Source organism: Furipterus horrens, unplaced genomic scaffold (assembly GCF_987537825.1).
Source record: "Furipterus horrens unplaced genomic scaffold, mFurHor1.1.pri manual_scaffold_4, whole genome shotgun sequence".
NCBI classification, from domain to species: Eukaryota; Metazoa; Chordata; class Mammalia; order Chiroptera; family Furipteridae; genus Furipterus; species Furipterus horrens.
Genome location: NW_028327174.1, coordinates 4,440,318 through 4,459,884, shown reverse-complemented (window position 1 = coordinate 4,459,884; position 19,567 = coordinate 4,440,318). Strand labels below are relative to the sequence as shown.

Here is a 19,567-nt window from a genome sequence, read left to right as displayed (position 1 = left end):
AATTGTAGCAAATATACCACATTAATGTGAGACATTAATAACATGAAAACACCTCTCAGTGATACATGTGTTATAACTGAACCAAAGTTGATACTTTAACTTATTAAGAATTAAAAATAGGTAAACAAATACATGTACATACATGTTCATAGCAGCGCTATTCAAATAACCAAAAGGTGGAAACAACCCAAATGTCCATCAACAGATGAAGAGTAAACAAACTGTCACATATATATATATATATAAATATATATATAATGAAATATTATTCAGCCATAGAAAAGAACGAAATACTGATAAATGCCACAAGGACTAACATCAAAGTGTAGATAAACCTCAAAAACATGCTAAGTGAAAGAAGCCAGGCACAAAAGGTCAGATGTATGATTCCATTTATATGAAATAACCAAAACAAATGAATCCACAGACAGAAAGCAGACTGGTAGTGTTCAGGGGCTGGGAGGAGGGAAAAAGAGGAACTCCCTGCTTAAGGGGTACAAGGTTTCTTTTGGGGATGATGAAATGTTTTGGAAATAAACAGAGGTGGTGTTTGCACAAAACTGAATGTACTTAAGTGCCACTGAACTATTCACTTAAAAATGGCAATTTTGGTCAAAGGGTACAAACTTTCAGTTGTAAGATAAGTTATGGATTTTTAATGTACAGCATGGTTATTATAGTTGATAATATATTAAAAATGGTTAATTTTATTTTGTGTGAATTCCACACCATTTCAAACATTCTAAGAGAACCCAGGACACTCGAGAACGAGTCATTCCATCGCTTGGTCTTCCCATCTCACCCGTCTCCCCGACCCTGGCCCACCCCCATGACTCAGGCTCCAGCTCGCAAACACGCGCAGCACTGAACAAGCTGCTATACGGGTCCCAACGCTAAATTCACTACTGTTTCTTTTCACACTGCTCCTTGAAGAGCTGAGCTCAAACCCCAAAAGCTAACCTTTTACCGGCATCGTCCTCAAATGTCTTTGTGATGCCTTCTGCCACGGTAGCCTAAGGGAGACAGGACAACGGACGTCTGACCCTAAGACAGCCTCCTGCTGCATGGCACCGACCCTTCTGCCCAGCTGCTCAGGATCACACTCTTGTTAAGATCTCTTACTGGCTCTTACTGCTCCTGCTCTTCTAGAATCAACCAATGTTTTCTAGCACCTTCCCTTCTCATGGCCAGATTCTAATGTATTAGCACTGACACACTTGTATTTCCCTCACACTACACTGCCAAGTGCCCCGAGGACAGGTATGGGGACTCATGTCAGAACCCTGAAAACTGCTGCTCCTCACCTAGTCCTTAACCCGGCCTCTTGTCTTCTGTTCCAACGTACCAGAGCCCCCCTAATTCACTCTACTAATTCCCACCCCCAACCCCCTGGCTTCTCCTCAAAAAGGTTCCTGACCACCAAACAATCCCTGGCTAGGGACAAGTCTTCCCGGTGCCAAAACTAAATACCATTAATTCTGTCTTTGTCTACCTTTGTTCTCTACTCCAAAAAATATTCAGTCTGCTCGCCCACTCAAGGCCCTGCCAAGAACCTAAGGCACGCTGACCCGCAATCCTCCCCTTGAAGAGGACTGGGGAAGGAGGGCAAGGGCATGCTCGGAAGGGTTTAATAAAGTGAAGATTAAGTGCACACAGGAAAACTGTATCTGTCGTGAGAAAAACAGCCAGTTAAGGGAACGCTGGGCTTCAGGGGAAAGGAGCATTTGAGCAAGGCCGTGAAAGATGGAGCCTGCAACAGACGGAGACTGGGAGAACCGGGCACGGACACCTGCCTGGAGACAGGGACACAGAGCTGCGACAGAGGACGTGCGGAGGGAAACTGGGAGGTGGTACTAGAAAGGCAGGGCAGGGTCCTATCGCCTGAACGCCAGGGCAAGGAGTCCATGTGTCACTCAACACACAGCAGAGGGCTGTGACGTGCCGGAGAAGACCCCTGGGCAGGAGCTAGCAGGAGACGGCCCGGGGCGGGGCCCTGGCAGCAGCTCAGGCAGGCCTCCCAACGCTTGCCCACCACTTCCAGTGTCTACACCCACGAGGGCCTGTCTTCAGCGGCTCCTCAGCACCTTTTCAAGGCAACTCTCCTTCAAGTACCTCCCTTCAATCACTAACTAAAGAGGAAAATAACTTAACAGTTTGTCCTACAAAAGTGATGAAGCAAATCTTCCCGGGCCAATGTGGCTCAGCTGGAGCACCCCCCTGTAACCAAAGGGTTGTGGGTTCAGTGCAATCCCCAGTTGGTGCACATATGGGCGGAAGTCAATTGATGTTTCTCTCTCTAAAAAGCATTAAAAAGTGTCTTTGGCTGAGGATTATTAAAAAAAAAAAAAAGTGCAAATGTTATGACCTGATATAAGCGAAGGTGCACAGTCTTCACAACAAACAGGGCGCTCCTACTGTGTGCCACGCACCGCTCCAGCAACAGAGACACACAGGCAAACGGGGCGGGGTTTCTATCCGCGGAGCTTACGTTTTCATTACGAAAAAATGTCAGGTAGAAGCTGTGCAGAGAAATTGTGGGGGGGAGAGCGCGCGCGCGGGGGAGAGGGAGCTGCCCGAGCTCGGGCGCGGGGCTCCGCGGTGCGCGTTTTCACCAGGGACGCCTTTCACACTCAGAGGGGAAGCGGGCTTTTGGAGCCGCACAGAGCCGGGTTTCCAGCCCCGGTTCTATCACTTGGTGGCTAAGTGATAAGATTTTTTTTAAAACTCCTCTTGCAAATTACTTAATCTCTTTTCAATGTTTCTTTACCCCAAATACACAGGTAAAGTACTGACCTTATATATAGCTATTTGGGGGAATTAAATAAAATAATGTATATAAATACTGCGCATGGAGCCTGGCACTTGGTAAAGGGTCTACAGATGCTGGCCAGTAGATCAGTGGTTTAATATACCCAAATTATTTTGGTCTTATGTCTAAAAACTAGATAATTTAGCATAAGCTGTCTGAAAAAAAAACACTTAGTCTTTGGGAGATGGACCACCTGCAGAGAGAAACCTGGGAATAGTTTGTCAAACAGTATTAAGAACCACCTTCCTTGGCCATAAAAAAGAATAAAGTCTTAGCATTTGCGACAGCATGGATGGACCTAGAGGGTATCATGCTAAGTGAACTCAGAGAAAACCAAATACCACATGATTTCAGTTACATGTGGAATCTAAAGAGCAACGTACATGAATAAACAAAAGAGAAGCAAACTCACAGATACAGAGAAGGAACAGACTGTTGCCAGAGGGGAGGAGGGCCGGGGGCTGGGTGAAAAAAGGTGAAGGGATTGAGAACGACAAACTGGTGGTCACAAAATAGTCCTGGGGATGTAAACTACAGCATAGGGAATACAGTCAGTATTATTTTCAATAACTGTGTACAGTGTCAGGTAGATACAGAAAATACTGTGGGCCTACTTTGTAAAATGTATGATTGCCTAACCACTACGCTATACACCTGAAACAAATACAAAATAATATGGAATGTAAAATGTAACTTAAAAATAAAATTTTAAAAGTAGGAAAGAACCACCTTCACCTACACATAAAAAGACAGTTCTATTATTCAGCACTAAAAAGAAATGAGCTATCAGGCCATGAAAAGACATGAAAAAAACTTCATGCGTATCACTAAGCGAAAGAAGCCAGCCTGAAAAGGCTACACACTGTACGATCCCAACTATCTGACCTTCTAAAAAAGGCAAAAACTATGGAGAAAGTAAAAAAGACCAGTGGTTGCCAAGGGTGGGGTGCGGGGAGGGATAAACAGGTGGAGCACAGAGAATTTTTAGGGCACTTCAACTACTCTGGCCCTGGCCCGTGTGGCTCAGTGGATTGAGCACCAGCCTGTGAACCGAAGGGCTGTCAGTTTGATTCCCAGTCAGGGCACATGCCTGGGTTGTGGGCCCGGTCCTGGACTGGGGGTGTGTGAGAGGCAACCAATCTCTCACTCAATGATGTTTCTCTCCATCTCTGTCTCTCTCCCTTCCCCTCTCTCTAAAAATAAATAAAATCTTAAAAAAAAAACCCACTACTCTGTATGATACTATAATGGTGAATACATGTCATTATAAATTTCTCTAAACCACAGAATGTACATCACTAAGAGTAAACTGTAATGTAAACTATGTATGGACTCTAGGTGATAATGATATGTCAATGCAGGTTCATCAGTTGTAACAAAGGTACCACTTTGGCGGGAGATGTTGATAATGGGGGAGACTGTGGGGGAGCCAGGGCATAGGGGGAAATCTCTGTATCTTCCTCTCAATGTTGCTGTGACCCTAAAACCGCTCTAAAAACAAATCCTATTTTTTTAAAAAAGTGCATTATGATATGCACAAAAATGTAAACAGTAGTTATATCTGGAGAGTGTGATATACACCTGGGTATTGTTTGAATTTTATATCATAAGCACAATTAATTTTATATTAAAAGGATATATTTCAATAAAAAAAGAACAGTTCTAAAAGTTGGTTAAACTAAAACACTATGCTAACATTCTTGAAATTTTTTCTGTAACATACATAATTATTTCCATGTATAACTATTTCATCAAAAGTTAATTGTTTTCATATGAAAATTTTAACTCTAGCACGGAGATACAGTTAGTGGGATTTTTTTTTCAAGTTTTTAATTTAGTATAGTCAAATCATATAAGAAAATAAAATACAATGAGGTATATATTTTAATAAAATGTTAACAAGCTGAATCAGGTCAAGAAGAAAAACAATATACTGTTCTATAAGTCTTATATTCATTTATAGATCGAAAGAGACAAAATTTCCCATTTTATTATTACCAAATGAGTTTTACACATACGAGGTCTATCTGGAAAAAGTCCAGCCGTTGTTAATATAATGAGAATAGTTTGTGCGACATCAATGTGACCTGGCAGCCAAGGAGAGTGGCCAGGAATGCACATGCATGGATGACGACAACTTCACTGTAATAGCCGGTGGGGGCGGTAGACACTGTTGAGTGAGCACATGTACTGTGTGGCCGTCACATTCAAAACGATTGAGCAAGTAGAGTAACAAATCTGCATCAAATTTTGCATTGTTTGAACATTCCTCTGTGGGAACTGTTCGGGTGACTCGGAAGTCTCTTGGGGACAATGCAATGAGTGCAGCACAAATACAAGTGTGGCACAGATGCTTCAAAGATGGTCGAGAACATGTTGAAAGCGATCCACGTTCTGGAAGGCCTGCAACAATCAGAACCCCTGAGGATGCTAATCATGCATGGGCTGCAATCAACAAAGATCAGCGACTGACAGCGCAAGAACCAGAAGCTGATCTGGGGATTCCAGACACCACTGTGCCCGAGATTTTGAGGGAAGATCTTGGCATGAAACGCATTGTGGCGAAATTCATCCTGTGGCTTCTATTACTACTAGCGCAGAAGGACCATCGTGCTGCAGTTGCTAATGACTTGATTCAGACTGCTACCAGTGAACCAGATTTCTTCAAGGTCATGACCGGAAATGAACTGTGGGTCTACAGCTATGAGGCCTAAATGAAGGCCCAGCAGTCCCAATGGAAGTTGCCTGGTTCTCCACACCTGAAGAAGGCACGGCAAAGTCACAGTGAGATCAAGACCATGTTAACTGTGTTTTTTGATTGGGAAGGTATTGTCCATCACGAGGATGCCCCTCCACACCGAACAATTAATAAGGCGCATGACCTCACTGCTCTTCATCAGTTGAGAGATGCAATATGAAAAAAATGGCTGCAACCACTGGCAACAGGTGACCAGCAGCTTCCTCATGACAAGGTGCCCACTCACACATCACATCGCGTGCAGAGCTTTTTGGCAAAACATCAAATCACCCAGGCGACTCAGCCCCCTACTGCCCAGATTTGGTGCCCTGTGACTTCTGGCTTTTCCCAGAGCTAAAGTCACCTTTGAAAGGGAAGAGATTTCAGACCATTGATGAGATTCAGGAAAATACGATGCGGCAGCTGATGGCAATTCCAACAAAGGATTTTGCAGCGTTCTGTACAGTGGAAGAGATGATGGGAGAACTGTGTGAGGTCCCAAGGTGCCTATTTTGAAAGGTACTGAGGCGTCATTGTCTTATGTACAACGTTTCTTGTATCTTCTTCAATAAATGTGTGTCTTCAATTTTTACATGGCTGGATACTTTCTGGACAGACCTCGGTAGTTTCTGATTCGAGAGACATGTTGATGTGAGAAATATCAACTGGTTGCCTCCCATGTGTGCCCCAAATGGGGACCGAACCCGCAACCTTCTGGTGTACAACCAGCTGAGCCACCTGGCCAGGGCCCTATTCCCAAATGATTTAATGCAGAATTAGCCAAAGCAGAGAGAAAACACTAGCCTGCTCTTCCTCAGGTTCAAATGAAATCAGATATGAGTGTACGTGGTCAGGGGTGTGACTTTACATTCGCAGAGACACCTCTTGAGTTGTATTCCAAATCACTGGGTTCCTGGACAAGATTTCTCAATGAATCACTCACTGAAGAAGCTTCTTCAGCAGATACAGATGGACCAGTATCAAGTATTAAAGAATACTGGCAAGAAAAAAAGGAAGTAGAGATAATGCTTGGCCTGTTGAGAAAGGATTCCATAAATATATTAATACCACCTACTATAATTAGAAGTCAATTCCAATTCTCTTTAGTAACATTTTCAGGGATCACATCTTAAATATAGGCATATGAAAAACCAAAAGTGCCAACAAGAGAAATCTCATTTATATAAAAAAATTTCTGCTGAAGTCCTAAAACCTAGTATTTTGATTAAAAAAATAAACTGCTGATTATTTAAATCAAGAAAGCGGTACACTGAGCGAGCACCCTTTGAAAGCTGAGCAAGGTAAGTTCAATAAAAACCAGCAAGCAATAAACTCATACAACTCATTAATTCAGAAAGGGACCAGGAACCAACAGGGAGAAGCAGCTGAAGCCCCTGTGGCATATTCCTTGAAGAGCTGGCAGCAGAAGTCGACTTCATTTATTGATTCACACAAAAACTATTTGCTGAGCACAAACTACACACCAAGCACTCCTGTAGGTGGTGCCTGAGACTATGACGGGGAACAGGCAGTCCCTGTGCTCACACGTCCAAACCTGAACTCTTCCGCTTTGAAGGGTCACACACATACTTATTCTGCAAGATTCATCTTCCAGTTCATGCAAATTAAACACAGAATCACACTGTGTACAGGTGAAGGGCACAGAATCTGGAGTCAGGATGCCCGATTTCAAACTCTGGCTCTGCTCCCTTTTAGATGAGAGACCTCGGGCAAGTCACTACCTTCTGTTACCCAGTTTCCTCATCTGAAAATGGAGATCATAGTACCTACCTCAAGAGGATTATGATAAGCAAGTGGATTAATATTTTTTAAGTGTTTACAACAATACCTGGAACTTAGAATTTATTTATATAAAATAATTATTTATATTGTCATTTAGTATTACTTAAGTTTTTGATAAATAAAATATCCTTGCCTATCTGTTTTGGAATCAAAGTGGACTGATGCCAAAATTTCCTGTGTATCCAAACCAGCCACTACATTTTATAGATCCTTCTCATGCAGGTGGGGCATTAGGGCTTCCGCCAGGGGAAAACCAGAACAGGAAGAGGCAGGGGTCGTTTCACCTCCACCCCTCCTCACAATCCCAACAAACAAGGCCCATCACCAAGCTGTTCCCACCTCCCTCCAGGCCACCGTCCCTCCAGGCCAGCCCTTCCCTGCGGCCTCCAGGCCCTCTAAGAACCTGTGCTTGGCAGTGTCATGGGCCACATTCTGAGCCTTGGTTCTCAAAGGCCCTTCCTCCTTGTCCGCTTGGCTCTCTCTCCACCCTTCCAGGCCCTGCTCTCAAGTCCCCTCCTCCACAGCCTGCTCCGATCCTCTCCCCACCCTTAATCTGGAGGGAAGCCTCTTCCCCAGCTCTCTCTTGGAACTCTGGCTATACCCCTGTTACAGCCTTAAGAGATCCTATGTAGCTTTTTATAAATATTAACTGCCCATGTCTGACTCTCCCAGAGACACTGAACTCCGGGGAAAGGGAAGATTCTTTATTTATTTTTGCACTTCTTATGCCTAGAATGGTATATACTTAGCAATCTTGGCTGAACTAAAATAGGTATTTTCTTTTTCTTATATTTTCTCTGAGGTCTCACTCCCATGAGCTCCATTTGGCCTGTGTACTCTATATTTAGAGTAGCCAACTTTCAGCAGTTTGCTGGCCGTGCAGCAAAACTTTAAAGTTTTTTTAAAAAAGACATTTAATAAATGACACAGGCTGCATCATTATTAAAGTCCTTCACTCCAACTGAAATTTCTCCTATTCAGTACATTAGAAATCTCCTTTACAAAGACTTTTTCAACTAAAAGAAATGAAGATTCTACTGCTGGTCATGTTTAAATTCATGCATCCATTAGGAAAAGAAACAAAAGCAAACGAAAGAAACAGCAGCACTAAATTCAGTGCCACATGTATGTTTTTGTTATGTCTGGTCACTAATGTGCCGGCACCTGTGAGTCTGTTCGGGGTCGTTTGCGCTGACCGTGCACACGTTGAGCTTACAGGAGCCGTGTGGCTGGAATCCCGAAGGCATGTTCTCCATACCTCTGCCTTCAGGCAGGGATCACTGAACGCAGACGAGTCCACTCCATTGTTCCCAACCCTCCAGGAGGAATTCCCAGCCTTCCTGACCGCCGGGGTTCCCCAGATTGCGTGCCTGCACCACGTACCCCCCAGCCCAACCTCATCTCCTGCCTTCCCCCTCAGAGCGGACGCCGAGCCGCCACTCTAAGACCCTTGTTCACTCACCGCTCGGAACCCTTCAACCAGGCTAAATGAACGCAGTTCTGCAGCCAGCAGTTTTCTGAAATTCTCCCCATCCTTCAACCATTTTACTCACTCCTAGGCATGCTTTTCAAGTTTCCTACAAACCCACATTGAACACTACTTAATTCCTACCATGGGAAGGAAAAGGGACATGAAGATGAAGAAGGCATGGCAGCCACCTGAGAACAGACCGTCTCGGGGAGAAACAGATACAGTCTACGGTGACAGAAGGATGAGGACAGAGGGGGAAGGTGGGGTGCCCCAGGAGAGGGTCAGAGGCAACGGTGCGGGCATTTACTCTCAACGCACTCACCGGCCGTGGGGGCTGTGAAATATAGCAGAGCACAGCCTTGACTCCAAGGGCCTTAGAGCCTAGCGCAGTGGTGTTGGGGCCCTTTCGCAGGCTCCCTAGCACACGTCCTACGCAGGTACCCAAAAGATGAGAGCGCGGTGACAAAGGCGGCTCTGGCTGGGCTTGGGAAGACGGTGGGTGACTCCCACCTCCTGCGCCCCAGATGCCTCTGCAGACCCGGGGGGCAGCCCAGCTCCCAGGGCATAAGAGCGACTCCCACCTCTCTGTGCTGTTTTGGTACAACACTCAGAACACGGCCACCCACCTAACACAGTAAGTGCTAAGTAAGAACGGGGTAAATAAGACATGAGAACAATGCAGTAACATACAAGTCGCGGGTCTAACGCCCGGGGATGGCAGGGGCATACGGGGAAGGGGTGGGCCTGCCAGACACGAGGTAGGAAAAGCAGGGTCCCAGTCACTGGAATCCAGAGCTAGACAAAGAACTGTAAAGTTCTGACCAGTTTCTCAAAAACCCTAGGAGGAAGAAAGCTCATCCTAACTACGCTTTACTTTTCCCCTGCAATTCTTGTTTCCTTAGCTGGCTCTCTCTGCTCGCCGCAGCGGTCTCCCCAAACCTCCCCTACATCCTTCCAGTTTCCAGCTCCTCACTGGGCTCCTGTCCCTGAGCAGAGCCCCTCACAGAATATACAGAAAAGCTCTCCTTGCCTTCCCAACCCCCAAGTTCCTCTGCTCCCACCCACACATCTGCTGTTATCTGGGAGGGGGAGTCTCACTACCCAGAGCCAGTCCCGTGGATGGCCTTGGGACCCCCAGTTCTCCGGGAAGGTCCTCAACCCAGCACCTCAGTCCCACCTCAATTTACACAGGCTCAAGGTTCTCCTATATATAAAAAAAATTCTTCTCTGGACTCCAGATTCTCCCTGCAGCTCCTTTTCACGTTAGGAGCCAAACTGCAGGAAGGCTGGCTCCAGACTCACCGTTCCCACCTCTCCAGCTCACTTTCCCAGCAGACGCAGCCCCGGGCCGCAGCCCCTCCCTCCCAACAGCCCCTCTCGGCGCTCCAGGCACCTCGGGCTCCTCCTCCGGCATCGGGCTTTCCCCCAACCTGTCCGGCCGCATCTTCTTGCTCTTTACACACCGCCCTGCTCCCTTAAGTGCTCACATTCCTCCGAGTTCCGTCCTGACCCTCCGGGCACTTGTCGTTATGGGCAACAATGACTTCACTGAGGGGTGGGCAGAACGGACTCTAAAACTGCAGGCCTGGGGCTGAGCTCCGGCAGGTCCCTGCTACTGGGGGGAGACACCCGGCCCTCCAACAGGAAAAAAGGACCCCTTCTCTCACTCACACTCTCTGTTTGCCCCCCACTCTGAGGCGGACACACATGTGCTACCCTGCACAACTTAGCCCGCAGTCTGGCTCCTCCTCCTCAAGGTCAGATCTGCACCTCAAACCCCTGAGGCCTTCCTTACAAGCGCCTCCAACTGAAGTCTACAGTGAGGTTCATCACTGCGCCCACCCCAATCCTCTCTTCCTCCACTGTCTTCTACTTCAATGAATAGGCACCACCATCACCTTGTTTTCGAGCCGGAGTCCTGACCGTCTGACCCCCTCCCCGACTAGCACATCCCCTCCAGCATTCTCACCCCGGCACCTCCGTGCTCAGTGCCCTCTGTCAGTACTCAGAACCCACTCCGTGCCAAACACTGCCAGACACTGAGTACACAGCAGTGAACAAGAAGCCCAGCTTGATCCTAGAGGGAGGAGACAGGCAGCAAATAAATAAAAGACGAGACAATTTTAGATGGTGATCAAAGTTATGAATAAAATAAAGCAGGATGAGGTGATGGGGCACTCCTCTAGACAGGAGGATCAGGAGAACCGCTCAGAGGAGGAGACGTTTAAACTACACCTGAATGCCAAAGAGAAACAGGTCTCACGGGGATTTGGGAGGCAGAGAGCTCCAGGCAGAGCGAGGAGTCAAGGATAAAGGTCCTCAGGTAGAAATGACCTTGGGCTGTTGAGAAACAGTGGGAAGTCAAGGAGGCCTGAACTTAGGGAGCAAGGAGGAGCCAGGTCAAAGGGGCTCAGAGGGAGGCCGGGGTCAGATGGGCCCTTGTGGGCTGGTGGAAGCGGGGAACAGCTACCAGAGCGTTGTAAGAAGATGAGTGAGATCATCCAACCTGAATGTTAAAGGTCGTTTTAGCTGGTAAGTAGACAATGGTTTGGGAGGAGGGCAAAACCAGGGGCTTGGAAAACCAGTCAGGAGGCTAATGATACAGTCCAGATACAGGGATAGTGCCTGAGATGGGAGAGTACACATTCGGGATATATTTTGGGTATAAAATGAACAGAACTTGCAGGGAGATTAAACATGGGGGAAAGGGGAATCTAGGACAATCCCTAGGTTCTTTTTAGGCATAATTTACATATAGTAAAATTACATAAATATAAGACTCCATCAGATCGATGAATGCCTATGAAGACTCAGAACATTTCCATCGCTCTAGGAAGTTCCCTTCTGTCCCCTCCCACCCAAGAAGCAACTACCGATCTGATTTCTAGTTTCATAGATTAGTTTTGCTTAGTCTAGAATACCTGATAAATGGATCGTCCGTCATGTACTTGTTTCTGGCTTCTCACTCAGCATAATATGTGAGCGTCATCCTCATTTCCTGTATCAGCAGTCTGTTCCTTTTTATTGCTGAGTGGTCTTCCACTGTCTATTCTCCCACTGGGGGCATCTGAGCTGTTTCAAGTTTGAGGCTATCACAAAGAGCGCTGTATGAACGTTCTTGCACAAGGCCTATCTGTGGGCATGCATTTTCATCTCTCTTGCATCAATACCTAGAAATGAAACTTCTCAGTCACAGGGTAGACATCATTCAACTTTTTGAGAAACCCCCAGCTTCCTGAAGTGGCGGCACCCTTTTACGCTCTCCTGGGCATGTAGCTGAGTGCTGGCTGTTCTGCTTGAACACACTCCACCTGTGCTCCAACCAGACTCGCTCTCCCAGCTCTCCCAAGGACACTTCCCCTCCTCGGGCGTCCCCTCTGCCGCTGTCTCATGTTGTTTATGCATTCCACAAATATCCTGAAGGATGAGAAGAGGCCGGGGACAGCCAGTGCTCCGGGCAGAGGAGCTAGCAAAGCTCCCCAGGCGAAAAAGGGCCTGGTGCCTCTGGGAGCCTGAGAGAAAGTGAGTGTGACTGGAGGAGGGCAAGCCAAGGCAGCAGGAGAGCCAGGGTATCAGGTCTACTGGGAAAGGGCAGGGGGTTTGGGTTTTCTTCTAAGTACTATAAAAACCTGTTAAAAGGTTTTAAGCAGAACAGAGACAGGCGACTCTTGGCTACTCTGGGCAAAGCGGAATAGAGAGAGACAGGAGGAGCCATGGTCAGGCAATCACAGCCCCAGGTAGGACAGGAGGCGGCCCCGAGGGTAGTGGCGGCAGGGCAGCCAGTCAGTCAAATTACGGACAGAGCGCCGGCAGTAACGCGGTAATGGATAAGATGCAGAAGGCGCTGGGAGAAAAGGAGAAATCGGACGTGAGGAACCGGATGGATGATAAGCCTCTTAGGGAGAAGGGAAGAGTAGAGGAGAAAGTTTCTGAGGAATATGCGTTCAGCTTTGGACTGTGAAGTTCAAGTTACTGGTGAGATATCCGAGCAGCAGAGTCAAGCAGGAGTCGGAGGAGCCAGGAGAGAGGTCTGGCTGAAGGTACCAGGGCGGGGTGGTCAGCCTATGGACAATCGTGAGCGCCTGCAGATATCTGAGAAGCCCAGGCGGAGTCCAGAGAATGCCAACGGTCAAGAACAAGGGAAGCAATGCGCCCAGAGGTGGGACGAGGCAAGTGAGAGACAAGTGGGTGATGAGAGAGTGAACAGGCCTCCTTTGAGAAGCCGCCTGTGGCCTTTCGCGGCAAGGTCCCACGTCTTGGTACGGCACCGCACCCTGCCCCGTCATGGCACTTCTGATATCCGTTTAACTGCCTTTCTCTGCGGGGCAGCCGCTTAAGGACGTAAAGCGCTTGGTTCGGCGTCCTGGTGCGCAGCACAATGCGGAATGTCTAAGGACCACCGCCGCTGGGGGGGTGTCCCTGTGGGTGGGGCGCCATGCTGCATGCTCTTCCTCTGAGTTCCTTCCCCAGCGGGCCTGAGGAGGGGACCCCGCCACTTCACCTATGGGGAAACTGGCTCAGGCAAAACGTCCAAGGTCACTGCCACTAAGTGATGGCGCCGGACTGCGGCCACACATCCCCCTTCAATTGCTCCGCTGCCTCCGTAAAGGACCCGTCACGGGGACTTCCACAGCAGAGCGCCCGCTCACATTCCTGCCAAAGGCCTCGGAAACCTGCCCACAGGTAACCGGCCCACCAGAGCGCTCAGTCAGGGAAGTGTGCAGGGAGGCGGCCCTGCTCCCCAAGAATCCCCACTGTGGTCAGGCACAGTGAACAATCTCCAGGCTCCCAAGGTAATGCTTCATATTTACAGAGTTCCTAAATGCAGAAGTGAAACCCTCCCTGACCTGGGGTCTGGAGATGAAGATTTAGGACTGCCAGGGCCCCAACTCGAATCCTAGAACTCAATTTTAAGCCACGTATCAGAAATTTCCCCCCACACCTAAAGGGCTTCGTTCTAGCTTCACGACGACTGCTGAACGTGGCCTGGAGCTGCTCCGTGCCGTCCATTCTGGACCAAGACACAATCAGGATGAGCTTATGCCTCAACGGGGCCTAAGAGCCCAACACTGCGTGTCTCTGGGGAAACTCTGCCCCGCCTCTGCTTTCACAATTGACGGGCCGTCTTTCTCCTGACTTAAGACTGGCACGACACAGCCTTTTCCCTAAGTGGGTACATTGGCACCCACAAGCTTCCTTTCTTTATTGACTCAAGAGCAACTGCTCATTACCAATCCTCTGGGGAGAGCATGGGTGCTGGTGGGAAAGAACAGGGTGCAGACCTTGTCTGTCAGAGTAAACCCACTTGGCCTGGGACAAGTCACCACCTTCTCAGCACCTTCCCTGAGAGGTAAGGTGAAAGGGCTAAAGTAGACAAGTCCTTAGGTTTATCCGCACTCCCCATATAACCCTATAATCAGGCCGCTCAGAAAGGGCAGGCGCAGGTATGCATGCAGGACCCCGGCCGGCTGCTGGGAAAAGGCTGGGAGGACGAACCCTCTGGGCGCCAGGTAACGAAGCCTGTCTGACCGGAGCCGTCTGCTCCCGCCAAGGCCCCTGCTTCCCTCCGCAGCCCGGGCCCTCCCAACCCAAGTTCCACTCAGTCACTTTGGACCCTTTATTTGAAGCAATACCCAGCACAGTACTATGCATGAGGATGTCACTAAGAGTTGCTGGCTTCATCTGAAGCTTTAACAAAGTTCCATGACTACAACACCCCAATCCAACTCCCCAACAAAGAAACATGCACTCAAGTAATGGATGTTTCTAATAATGCCTAGCACCCACCAATATTTAAACATATTTCTACATTTTTTTGGTACTGGAATGATTAAAGCAGACAACATCCCTCTTTCTTACCCTTTACAAGGTACCGCTAATAATCTCTCTCAAGCTCTTTTGAGCTAGGTCTCCATGCACAAAGCATAAGGATATAAACAAAGGAAAGATTTCAGTCAATCCACCTCTATCCTTTGGATTAACTCCTCAAGATGCTCAGGACTAAAGCAAATTATTTACTTTGTTTAATGCCATTTCCACCTATCCCACAGATCAAGTTTGACTGCCCAGCTGGCAGAAAAGGCTTCAGAAGAGGGAACATCTTCATGACTACTCTAAGTTGCATGCCCTGAGTCACTATCATATTGTCTCTTTATTCTCTTAATAGCCATTATCATCACCACCTGACATTCACGTTGACAGTCTGTTTACAGTCTGTCTCCAGAACAGGCTCCTTCCCTATCTTGCTCACCACGGCATCTCCCATGCTTAGAACAGGGCCCACCAATACTTGTTACTAAAACTTAGAACACAACACACAGAGAACCTCAGTCTACCTCCAAGGACGCGATGTTCAAACATGGAACCATCTCCCCATCAGGCCCACAGTCAAGTGTTCCAATGGACGTCCACCCCTGCCGACAGAACCGCTTACATGTACATACTACAACATGGATGTTTTCCACTGTAGTTGATGTTTCCTTTCTAAACTTCCCCACAACGAAGCATCAGGGACACCAATAGGTCATCTTCCTGCTGGGCTGCGCGCATTACTTACAGAGCAAACACAGCTCCCGACTGCATGCGTTGCCATGAGAACCTTTCACCCACACTGCACATACCACAGGTGCTGGCATTAAAGGGACTTCAACAGCCTAACTGAGAGTAAGAAACTCCCCAGGCTAAGTGCAGTGGGCCCAAACCATGCACTAGAAAAGCCTTGATTTCATTATAGAGTTGAACAATCTAGGTTTGAACTGTGCTGACCCACTTTTCCAATAAATACTGCAAGTGTACTTTCCTTATGAATTTCTTTTCTCTAGGTTACTTTATTGTAAGAATATAGTACCTAATACCTATAATACACAAAGTATGTGTTAGCCCTGGCTGGTTTAGCTCAGTGGATTGAGCGTCGGCCTGCGAGCTAAGTGTCGCTGGTTCGATCTTCCAGTCAGGGCACATCAGAGAAGGAAAACTCTGACTCCAAAAAACCTCCGCTGCCTTGCGGCATACCTCTTCAGGGGAAAGGCTAAGGGAGTAAACCCCGACAGAAAATCCGGAGCCGGAGTCCCTAAGGCGGTTTGACGTTGTAGTCAACACTGGCAACTCCTGCGGCGCACCTGAAGCCAAGCTGTATTGACTCCGTCTTTCCCTTGGACCCTTCAGCTGCGAAGAGAGGGGGGGTCTGCTGCATGGGCAACAGCAGACCCTCCATATCACCCTGCCCAGGCTCTGTAGCTTCAGCTTCACTGGAGAGGACACTCCAGCGTCATCGCAAGATGTCGATTCAACACGGGAGGAGACAGATACCGTGTCACTCCCGAGTCGGACTGCACAACCATTCTCGGCGGTGCAGATAGACTCTTAAGAAGCTACACCATCGTCTCTCGAGACGGACGGCTGCCGACGACGACGACGATGTGTTAATCAACTGTGTATGTTCCTGATAAAGCTTCTCGTCAACAGTAGGCTACTGGTCAAGTCTTGGGGGAGTCAAAGTTATATGCCGGGGGGTGGCGGGGATCAGCATCCCAACCCTTGTGTTATTCAGCCGTCAACTGCATTATATTTTAAATATATAACGTTGATGTGTAGTTTTGCTCCAATATAAATAGGTCTCACTGTTTTTGCTTTGTTACTTTTACCTTCACAAAGAGAAAATGAAGGCAGCAGTCAGGTGCCTCCGACAGATCCAATGAGCACTAAGGTGCCTTGATACAAGTCCCTGAGAGGAAGAGTACCTGAGGCATGCTGGGAAAAGAACTGTTTTTTTGTCAATGTGCCTTTTGAGTCCCTTCTGGTCAAACCAAGAGCAGTCACCAGATAACATGATTCCTCTGCATTGTAAACCAGTAATAGAAAAGAGACAGCCCTTATATATTACCGTATATCACTCTTTAAGACAATAAAGATTTCAGCTCAGGGACAGAAATGCAGAAGTGGGTATGAAAGAGAAACAGTTTAGATGTAATCTCAGGTGCACTGGTAAAACTGGCCAGGTGTGGGGAAAACGAAAGCTTAGAAAACTCCCAGAGGTCAAGCTTCTCATTATTTTGCCCAAGTCCAGATTCGAAGTTCATTATAACTTTAAAAAGAAGAAAATATGGATTTCAAGACCAATCTACCACCACCAGATTTTGCCTTGAGCAGGCACTGAGCTATACTGGATCTAGTAAGGGCTTTGGGAGGACAGGGGGGTGGGCAGAGAGCAGGGGGGCAGTCACCTGCCTGACCCCTCACTAGCTCTATGACCTCTCAGGAAAAGGAAAGGACTGACCGACCTCTCAGGTCTGCTGGGGGAATTTTTTTTAGCCCTCACCTTACGGATTTTAGAGAGAGGGGAAGGGCGGGGGAGAGAAAGAGAAAAAACACTGATGTGAGAAACACCAGCTGATTTCCTCCCATATGTGCCCCGACCACGGATCGAACCTGCAACCTACTGGTCTACAGGACGACGCTCCAACCAACTGAGACACTGGGCCAGGGCTGGGTGGAGGTGGATTTTTAAAGGCAACTTAAAATACCTTGAACAGAACCTAGCACACTGAAGCCTTTTAAAACAACCAAATGTTAGTGTCCTTTCCTATCTATAAGAAGAGAAGGTTGAACTCGCCAGAAGTGGTCCCACTCTAACTTGCAGGTCTAAATAGATGTGATTTCAACTACATTCCAGTCCATACCACTAAAAAGTTATAAAACCTAAAAGATGTCTCCTGACATCTTACTACCTTGGCAACCCTCTCTCACATATATAAACATACACAAACTACCTTTGTAGAATACGAGTTTTCTCACTTTTCCTTGTAACATAAACATAATATACATGTGATTACTTATAATTTAAGGAACTAGGGTTTTTAAAATTCCACACCAAACAAAGTCACAATTTAAATATCAATGTAAAATAAATTGCTTATTTTGGGGAAACGCCAAGTAACTGATAGCTGTATAGATGGATAAAAGTGCCTCAAGTGACAGGCCTGATGTCAACATACAAGAAAAATTCTACCCATCTGCCTCCAAGGTCAATAGTATGAGCACACTTACCAGTGTTCATTCCCTTTTAAAAAGCGTCTGTGTCTGTACAGACTGAATGAAAAGTGATCTGAGGAAGACCATCACACCACACGAGGCACATGCCCCTCAAGCATCACAGTATTAGAAATTTACAATAAGGCCAACTTCTGAGGTTGGTCTGAAGAGGCCAACCAGGCAGGAGCGTGGCCTAAGGCCCTCACACCCCATAAAAATCAGTGAAACTAATTGGGGTTCTTCAGCATCAGAGAGGAAGCCCCCGGCTACCATTAAGGAATAAATTGGGGATGCAAACAATTAGTGCACCCTGAGGTGACAGTTAACTCCACTAGCGTGCCATCTCACAGGACATGTATAATGGAATTCCACGTCATCTCTGCTCCGAGAATGCTGGAACTGGACATTTCAGGTGACCCAGATGCCAAACATCCCTTGGAAGAACTTTAAATCCCTCCCCATCTCCCGCATGGAAAGCTCTTGGGATGCCCTGGAGCCAACCACACACAGACCCAAATGCACGTGCATTATCCGCAGCTCCAAGGAGCCGAATGTTCCCTGGATTGTTTTTCCTGGTGACTTCTTGCACAAAGACCAAAAACAGAAGACACGTTCAGCATAAGCTAGGGTATAATACACTTTCTGAAAAAGCACAGAACATCTAGGATTTGAGGAAAAACCATTGTGACCCAGTTTTATGCTCCGCTGGAGAAGGAAGAGGCTGGAGGCTAAAAGGCTGGACAGGCTCTTAGAAGTCAGGTTAAGGTACAGCTTGCGTCTCTCAGGCAGGAGGTTTCTGGCTAAGACAAAAGCACGAAGTAGGAGCACAAAAACCAAACAGAACTACCCAAAAGTCCCCTGTAAGGTTTGCTCTGGAAGAGAGTTCTCATCTGAGAGAGGAGGAAATCGGAGCCGTGAGAGGTAGGTAAGGGGCCAGGGTTATGGTTCATCGGTGGCAAAGCGGGCAGTGAGACGCCTGGTCTCTGCGCGCCGGACTTCAGTGCGGTCTCCCACTCCACCGAGCTGCCACCCCACGTCAGATGTTTCACGGAACTCCTCACTGAGGCTGTTAACATAAGGGTCCAATTATCATCCAAAGATCTGCCTGTTAGATAATCGCCTGGAAATTCCATCCATTTTACAGCAGTTACCAGTCATCTAATCTTTGGGAGACGGAGGGCAGAGGGAAGGGGGAAATCTTAATTCTGATCTGTCCCCAAAGGCAAACTAAAGGGCTTCACACGGGCACAGCGCACTAGTGTCCACAACCACAAAAAGACAATAATCCCCACCCACAGTCCCAGGAAGGCGGGGGCTCCTCGGCACCCCCCCCCAAACTCTCTCAATTTCACTCCCATCCTGGCGCCCCGGAGATCGCCCACCTCCCGCCGTGACCGCGGCGGGTAGGGCCGGATCAGCCACCTTCCTCAACACCACTTTCCTCCCCAAAAGGGAAGGGAAGCTGAAAGCCAAAGGCCCCCACGCGAGCGCGCGCCCGCTCGCTCCCGGGGACCACCGCCTCAAACACCCCGCCCTGCTCACCGCGGCGGGGCAGAGGGAGAAAACCCCACGCAGGAAGTGTGTCCTGCGCGCCGCTCCCCGCCCCTCGCCGCGCCGGGACCTTGCGCCCTGCCGGCCGGTACCTGCCCTCCGCCCCCACCAGGCGCGAAGCAGCTGCGTCCACATGGCTTCAGGTGCTCGCAAGGCAATGAACGGG

General features: G+C 48.0%; 1 protein-coding gene and 1 pseudogene across 1 annotated transcript in view; one reads left to right on the top strand and one right to left on the bottom strand.

Annotated features, from left to right (window-relative positions):
• The window catches only part of LOC150010926 (glyceraldehyde-3-phosphate dehydrogenase-like), a 56,953-nt pseudogene that overhangs the window by 28,491 nt on the left and 8,895 nt on the right, over positions 1–19,567 (top strand).
• TCF20 (transcription factor 20) overlaps positions 1–19,567 on the bottom strand; it is a 102,389-nt gene that overhangs the window by 82,170 nt on the left and 652 nt on the right. The gene's annotated exons all lie outside the window — the stretch shown is intronic.